Source organism: Myotis lucifugus, unplaced genomic scaffold (assembly GCF_000147115.1).
Source record: "Myotis lucifugus unplaced genomic scaffold, Myoluc2.0 scaffold_7455, whole genome shotgun sequence".
NCBI classification, from domain to species: Eukaryota; Metazoa; Chordata; class Mammalia; order Chiroptera; family Vespertilionidae; genus Myotis; species Myotis lucifugus.
In genome coordinates, this window is record NW_005878503.1 from 1 (window position 1) to 7,656 (window position 7,656).

The 7,656-nt window shown below is 46.4% G+C and overlaps 1 long non-coding RNA gene across 1 annotated transcript; it reads left to right on the forward strand.

Moving 5' to 3' along the window:
• Positions 1-3,212: 3,212 nt before the first annotated feature.
• Positions 3,213-7,610, forward strand: LOC111824805. Its single transcript, XR_002827881.1, has 3 exons — positions 3,213-3,521; positions 3,686-3,903; positions 6,866-7,610. It is a non-coding gene; the product is annotated as an uncharacterized LOC111824805 (long non-coding RNA).
• Positions 7,611-7,656: the final 46 nt, after the last annotated feature.

The following is a 7,656-nucleotide window of genomic DNA, read 5'->3' on the forward strand; positions in this document are numbered from 1 at the left end:
GTCCTGTATATTTTGTTATCTGATTTCACATGGTAGTTGCTTAGGGTATGTTTGTATTATTTGTTTATTTCCATACAACACATTACTCCAAAATATACTCTAGAGCAGCAGTTCTCAACCTGTGGGTCTCGACCCCTTTGGCGGTCGAACGACCCTTTCACAGGAGTCGCCTAAGACCATCCTGCATATCAGATATTTACATTATTTTTTTTCTTTTTTCTTTTTTTTTTAATTAAATATTTATTGTTCAGATTACATTTGTTTCTCTTTTTTTCCCCCCCATAACTCCCCTCCTCCCAGTTCCCGCCCCACTCTCCGCCCTCACTCCCCACCCACTGTCCTCATCCATAGGTGCACGATTTTTGTCCAGTCTCTTCCCACATCTCCCATTCCCCTTTCCCCCCCAAGAATAGTCAGTCCATTCCCTTTCTATGTCCCTGATTCATTATAATCACCAGTTCATTCTGTACATCAGATTATTTATTCACTTGATTCTTAGATTCACTTGTTGATAGATGCATGTTTGTTGTTCACAATTTGTATCTTTACCTTTTTCTTCTTCCTCTTCTTAAAGGATACCTTTCAGCATTTCGTATAATACTGGTTTGGTGGTGATGAACTCCTTTAGCTTTTCCTTATCTGTGAAGCTCTTTATCTGACCTTCAATTCTGAATGATAGCTTTGCTGGATAAAGTACTCTTGGTTGTAGGTTCTTTGGTATTCAGCACTTTGAATATTTCTTGCCATTCCCTTCTGGCCTGCAAAGTTTCTGTTGAGAAATCAGCTGACAGTCGTATGGGTATTCCCTTGTAGGTAATTGAGTCTCTTTCTCTTGCTGCTTTTAAGATTCTCTCTTTGTCTTTTGCTCTTGGCATTTTAATTATGATGTGTCTTGGTGTGTTCCTCTTTGGATTCCTTTTGTTTGGGGTTCTCTGCGCTTCTTGGACCTGTAAGTCCATTTCTTTCACCAGGTGGGGGAAGTTTTCTGCCATTATTTCTTCAAATAGGTTTTCGATATCTTGCTGTCTCTCATCTTCTGGCACCCCTATTATTCTGATATTAGTGCGCTTGAAGCTGTCCCAGAGGCTCCTTACACTATCTTCGTATTTTCGGATTCTTTTTTCATTTTGCTTTTCCGGTTGGGTGTTTTTTGCTTCTTCGAATTTCAAATCTTTGGCTTGATTCTTGCGCTCCTCTGGTCTGCTATTGGGTATAATATTCTTTATTTCAGTCCGTGTATGCTTAATTTCTAGTTTCTTTATCGTAGCATTGAGGGTCTCATTAGTTTTTGTGAGGCTCTCCACAAGTTTATTGCAAGCCCTCAAAATTGCGTTTTTTAGCTCCATATCCTCCATTTCTGTCATGTTTTTTTGTCTCCGGATTTTTTATGCTTTCTTGGTGCACCCCCTTGTGGTCTTTGTGCGCAGTCTTGTTCTCAGATATTTACATTATGATTCATAACAGTAGCAACATTACAGTTATGAAGTAGCAACGAAAATAATTTTATGGTTGGGTCACAACATGAGGAACTGTATTTAAAGGGCCAGAAGGTTGAGAACCACTGCTCTAGAGTATATTTGCATTCATTATCTATTGCTATGTGACAAATTACTCCAAAATTGGGCAGTTTAAGACAGAAAACATTCATTATTTCATGAGGTTTCTGGTGGTCAGGATTTGGAGGCAGCCACCCTGGGGGTCCGGCTCAGGGTCTCTCACGGGGTCCCAGTTCAGTTGTTGACAAGGGCTGCAGTCAACTCTAGATTCAGCAGCCTGGAGGTTGCTTCTGAGCTCATGCATGTTGTCAGTTGACCTTAAACAAGTAGGCAGCTTGATATTCCTCTAGCAAAATATGCTTATTTGGGTATATCAAAGAATTGCAATTATGGACACGCACGCTCATGGTGAGCCATGCCCAAGTCTAGAGGACAAAGAGAAGAACATTATTTTATAGAGAAACTAGGGGCCCAGTGCACGAATTTGTGCACCTTGAAAGGAACTGTGGACTGCGAGTGAGGCTGCTGTGGGCACAGGGGCGGGTCTTGGCCCATCCTCAGCACCCCTGCCCAGCCCCTCCCTCCATGGCCCACGGTTCCCTGTCTGCCGGCAGCCCCACTTTCCCCCCACCCCACCGCCGCTCCCACGTGCTGATGGCGCTGGCCCTACTCGCATCGCTGACAGAGCGGAGCAATTGGGGCCGGAGCTAGCAGTGGGTGTGAGTGGGGTTGGTGCCGTCAGTGGGTGTGAGCAGTGGCTGCTGCCCTGATCGCTCCTCAGGAGCAGGGGGAGGTGGAGAAGCCCTGAGGGACGATCAGGGCCAGGGGGTCAGTGCAGGCAGCAGGTGCAAGCACTGGGTGGGACCGCGGCACATGGGAGCAAAGAATTTTCAGTAACCACCAAAGGCTCACCCCGATGACAGCAACTGGCACCCCGCCTTGGTCTGGCGCCCCCGCTCACCTGCTCCACCATCCCGCCGCGGCCGACGCGTGCCATGTTCCGCACACACCCCCTGGTGGTCAGCGCACGTCATAGCGGCCGGTTGTTCGGTTGTTCTGCCATTTGGTCTGTTTGCATATTAGCCTTTTATTATATAGGAAGGGGAAGTTTAGAAGGTTGTTGTAAACAAAGACCCCATTGGAGGGAACTGGGAGTTGGAATGCAGCAGCTTTTCATTGGCTGAGCTGTGGTCGTCTTTCATTGATTTTGTGGGTTCCTAAGTGAAAAGATTCTCCTTCTTACTGTTGCAGTCCTGGGGCAGTCATTTTCCTGTGGAGGTTTTCTTCCTGTTTGGGTAGCAGAGCTCCCTCTGCAGGCCCTCTGAACTCCACTTTACAGTACATGAGCCTTCTGTTGACTAATCTTCACATAAGTTTCAGTTTCTCTCTGGCTATTGTAGGGGGCGTCATTTCTTTGTCATGTGGGTCTCTTCCTATTCATAGCATGGCAGCCAGATTCCCCTAGAGAGCAGAGAGAGAGAGAGAGACAGAGAGAGAGAGAGAGAGAGAGAGAGAGACAGAGAGAGAGAGAGAGAGAGAGAATGCCCAATCTCAGAAGTGACACCGTCACGCTGCCTCACTTTGTTCCTTAGGAGTGAATCACTAAGTCCAGCCCACACTCAGGGGAGGGAAAAGTTTCAAAGAATTGTGGACATATTTCTGAAACCACAATATTTCACCCTTGTGTATTTTAAAAGGACCTATTGGATATTTGTTTTACATCAGACGTGGTTTCAAAGCTGAAGTGCTGCAAAGGATCTCAGGTTGACGCTAAATGTCTCTTGTCCCCTGCGGGTGGATTGCCTTCTTTATGGGAGGGACCTGTGCCCTGTGGCTTCCAAGACAAAGACTTTCCTTTCTGCTGGGAAGCTGAGCTGTGTGCTGGCTCTCCGAGACACCGATAATTCTTGGATTGGAATGCCGTCTTTCCAGGGATCCAGGAAGCCCATGCCCAGGAGCCTCAGGGTCAGGGTGACTGCCCAGCCTCCTCAGACTGCAGAAACCTTTGGATCCTCCCGCCTGCTGGTAGATTATTTAGCCCATTCACTGTGCAAATTTTCTTTTGTCTGGAAGGTTATCAGTGTATATCACACTGAGATGTAAAATCATTTCTGTTCCTGGTCTCAGTGTTAAAATCGACAGCGACTTACGTAAGGTTAGTAAGTGGGAAGGTCCACATGTCTTCCTAGGAGGCTGCTCCGGAATAAAGTCACCCTGATGAACAGAGCTTAAGTTACAGTGTTGCAGTAGGAGATTCAGGAGAATCCACTTTGAAAGCGTCTCCCAATTGATAATTCCAGGTTCGCTGAGCTCTAGAGGTACACTCAGCTCAACTTCAGACCAATAGAAGACGCTAAATGTGACATTGTGGTTGAGAAACCAGCCTACTTCATGAAATTGGATGCAGGTGAGAAGTTAATTTGTAATTTATTAGTTAATGAGGCTTTGTTCCTTTTAAATAAATTTTATTTATTGATTTTTAGAGAGAGAGAGAGAGATAGAGAGAGGTTTGTTGTTCTACTTATCTGTGCATTGGTTGGTTGATTCTTGCATGTGCCCTGACCGGGGATTGAGCCTGAAACGTGTCTCACTTGGACGATACGCTAACCACCTGGGCACCCAGCCAGGGCAGTGTTCCTTTTCTGATACATTATGTGATTTCCGGTAACTTTTGGGAAGCAGTATGACATTGAACAGTGGGTTTGCTTTCTGCTTTCTTCTCTGAAGCAGTGAACTGGTTTGAATTTCCCTTCATTCAATACCTTTAGAAGAAATCTGCATATTTGTATCAAATGACTCAATCAGAATCAAAAGGCCAGAGAAGAGGTGTATGAATACCTTTGAAACTAGATGTACCCCATCACCTTTCCCAAAGCACTCGATGTAGGTTGAGCTTCGTTGGGACTTTCCTCCGAGTAGAAGCCATGTGTGCACTGCGGGCAGCAAAGGGTCCGTGACCTCTTCTGCAAACTTTCTGACATCGTTCCCATGATGGAGTAAATTTCAGATTCCTCTGGAAGTTGGGTTTGCAGTATATTCTTGGGGGAAAAGTTGAAATTACAGTGATTTTCCCATTTATGCATAAACCTTCTAACTCTCAACGTGTAAGCACGCTTCACTTTGTGAGCTGCTTGTCTTGCATGGCAACGTGGATCGTGCTGCACCTGCTCGCTCGCTCGCTCTCTTGCTTGCTGTGGGAGGTGAGGGTCACGCTGCCGCAAACATCACGCTCATGAGCGCCGGCCTTTGGCGAAACAGCTCTCCATCCTGGCTGTTTCAGCATTACGATGATTTATTGCTCATATTTTTAATGTGTTCTGCTTTCTGACGTCATAATTCTTACATTACAAAGTATTAAGTTCAAGAATCAGACAAGTTTACATTTTTAAAAATAAGAGCAAGTAAAAATGCTATGTTTGATGTCCTGACTCATTTAAAAAATATGCTAATTAAAAGGGGCCAAGAAAACACTGATTTGCCTGTAAAAGGGTTGAATGTGTGCACTGAGATACCTGTGCAGTAGCATATGTTGAGGGGGAGTGATCGGCCCGTTCTTTCCTATTCTACATTTGTCTTCTAACTTATGCTGTCTTCCCGGTTTCCTTTTTTTGTAATAGAGTTTCAGTGAAGTTATTTATTTTTTCATTTGCTGATCCATTTATTTTCTTTTTTCCTTTTTATTGAAGTTATTGGGGTAACTGGTTAACAAAATCAGGTGCACAGTGCACACTGTACTGTGTGCCCGCCCCACGTCCCGTCTCCGTCCCGTCTCCCTTTCATGGGCACTCTTCCCGGGAGAATGAGAGGCTGGGAGGAAGCAGGACTCACGTGTCTGAGGACGGAGCCTGTGATCGTTCCGGCTTAGAACCCTCCTGGCCCGCGCGCTGTTCTGTGTGCTGTGCTGCAAGCACGTGCTGCGAACCTGCTGAGTGACGCACGTGCGCCGGGGGCTGGCCTGGGCAAAGGGCTGTGCTGGAATGGAATTCTCTTTTTCTTGTTTATTTGAAAATATACTCTTTGCCAACCTTTCTCTGGGTGAAAAAGGAGTCCCTCCAAACATCCATCTAAATGACTCGTCTAGAAAGAACTGAGTGTTGCCAGGGCCAGTGTGTCTCAGTGGTTGGAGCACCGGCCTCTAGACTGAAGGGTCCCAGTTTCGATTCCCTGTCAAGGGCGCATACCTCGCTTGCAGGTTCCCCAGCCCTGGTTGGGGTGCGTGCAGCAGGCAGCCAGTCAATATTTCTCTCTGTCTCTGTCTCTGTCTCTCTCCCCCTCCCTTCCACTCTCTCTAGAAATCAATGGAAAAAATATCCTTGGGTGAGGATTAAAAAAAAGAACTGATTTTTTTTTAACTCATTTTCTGGCACACAATGTAGTTATTCACTGTGGGAATGAAGTCAGAATAGTTCATGATTTCTGCTCTTAAGAGTCACTTTTTCTTTTAATAAACATTTTTCCTCCTTTAAAGTACATGTTTTAAATGCCAGTTGCTGGAATGGCATCCTGTTCAGAGTCGCACATTTCCAGGTTGAATCCTGGGTCCTGTGCGCTGAGCCTGGGTGGGGCGTACTTGGGCCTGGGACTCTGGTTCCTCTCCACCCATCTGATCCAGCCCGACCCAGCCAGTTGCCGTTGTTTCATGCTGCCAGGCCCTGGCTGGGCAGTTGTGGGTCATTTCTAACAAAGCTGGCACCTCAGTGTAGGGATTTCCTGTTTCTAGTTGAGGAGCTCAGGGACTCAGGAACTTGTCTGAGAACGTGGCTCGTGAATGGCTGAGCTGGGATTCAGCCCAGTTCCTCTGATTCCAAAGTTCAGGCTCCTTCAACTAGAACACGAGACATCCAGCCCTTTTAAACAATAGTCGGCTAATATTTCCCCAAGGAGCAATGTTGTAAGTAGTGAGTAAGTATGAAGAAAAGAGACAGGAATGAAAAAATACTCAAATGCTAATAGTTGGCATCCTTTTCAATCCTATGATGAACAGGTGTAGCCTAATTTATTTTAAAAATAAATGATCCTAAAAATAAATTCATGGTCCTATAGTTCTATCCAATTCTGAGCTAAATAGACTTGTATTATCCACTCCCCTCGCCCCCCGGGAACTTAATGATTATTTATTACTTAGTTTATATGGGAAAATGCATTCCTGATTTCTAAATAATCAATTTTAGAGTGAATTTTTGAACCCAATCAGTCTGTAAATTGAGGATTGCCTGAGTATAGATCATGTCATGTTTGGAAAAACTCTTTTCTCTCTCATTTATTTCAGCTAAAAGTCCATCATGTGATAAATAGAAGGGGTGGAGTAAAATTGTCTGCTCATGTGTTCTCCGGGGTTCGCTAACGCAGGCTTCTTTCTCCGACGCTAGGTGTTAACATGTATCACCACTTCTGCGACTTCCTGAACCTGTACCTCACTCAGCACGTGAACAACTCCTTCAGCACCGACGTGTACGTCGTGATGTGGGACACGGTGCGTAGGCTGCCTCGCTTCCGCTCTGGCCTTGCTCCTCACATCTGTGGCTCCGCGTGGTGAACGGGACTCTCTAAGGCACCACATTCAAATATACACGCACGCACACACGTCCACGGGCGTGCAGGTGAGCGGGGGCGTGTCTGTGTGTGTATGCACATGTTCAGATGGACACATAGGTAGGCTTACATTTCGCTCTGGGAACTTGAGAGGGGGGCAGTGGAAGAGTTCCCTCCCCGTGTGGGCAGGGGGTGCTCCGCAGACCAAACCTGGCTCTCCCTGACCTCGGCGCCCCGCGGCCCGGGGGAGCTGCCCCTGCGTGCAGCTGTGCTGCGTGGATGAGCTCACTACAGCGCGGGCCCGAGGCCTGCACATCAGCACCGCACCTGCTTTTTGCTCTTTGTTTTTACTGCTGTCTTTTTTCTTTCTTCTCTCTCTTTTCCTGCCTTTATTCTTTCAATGCTGACCCCTCCACCTGCCAAGGTCACCCCCCAAGAGTTGCTCCCGTGCACCCGGCTGTGAAATAGGACAGTTGTCATCTCTACCCAAGTGTCATTTTGAGAATAAACCATGTGGTGTATGAACAGTCACAATGCCCGACACAGCACCTGGGCTCCGAATGTCGCTCTGACAAAGACAGTGGTGAGGACACGTGGTTTATGACACACAGGGGAGGCTGCCTAGCCT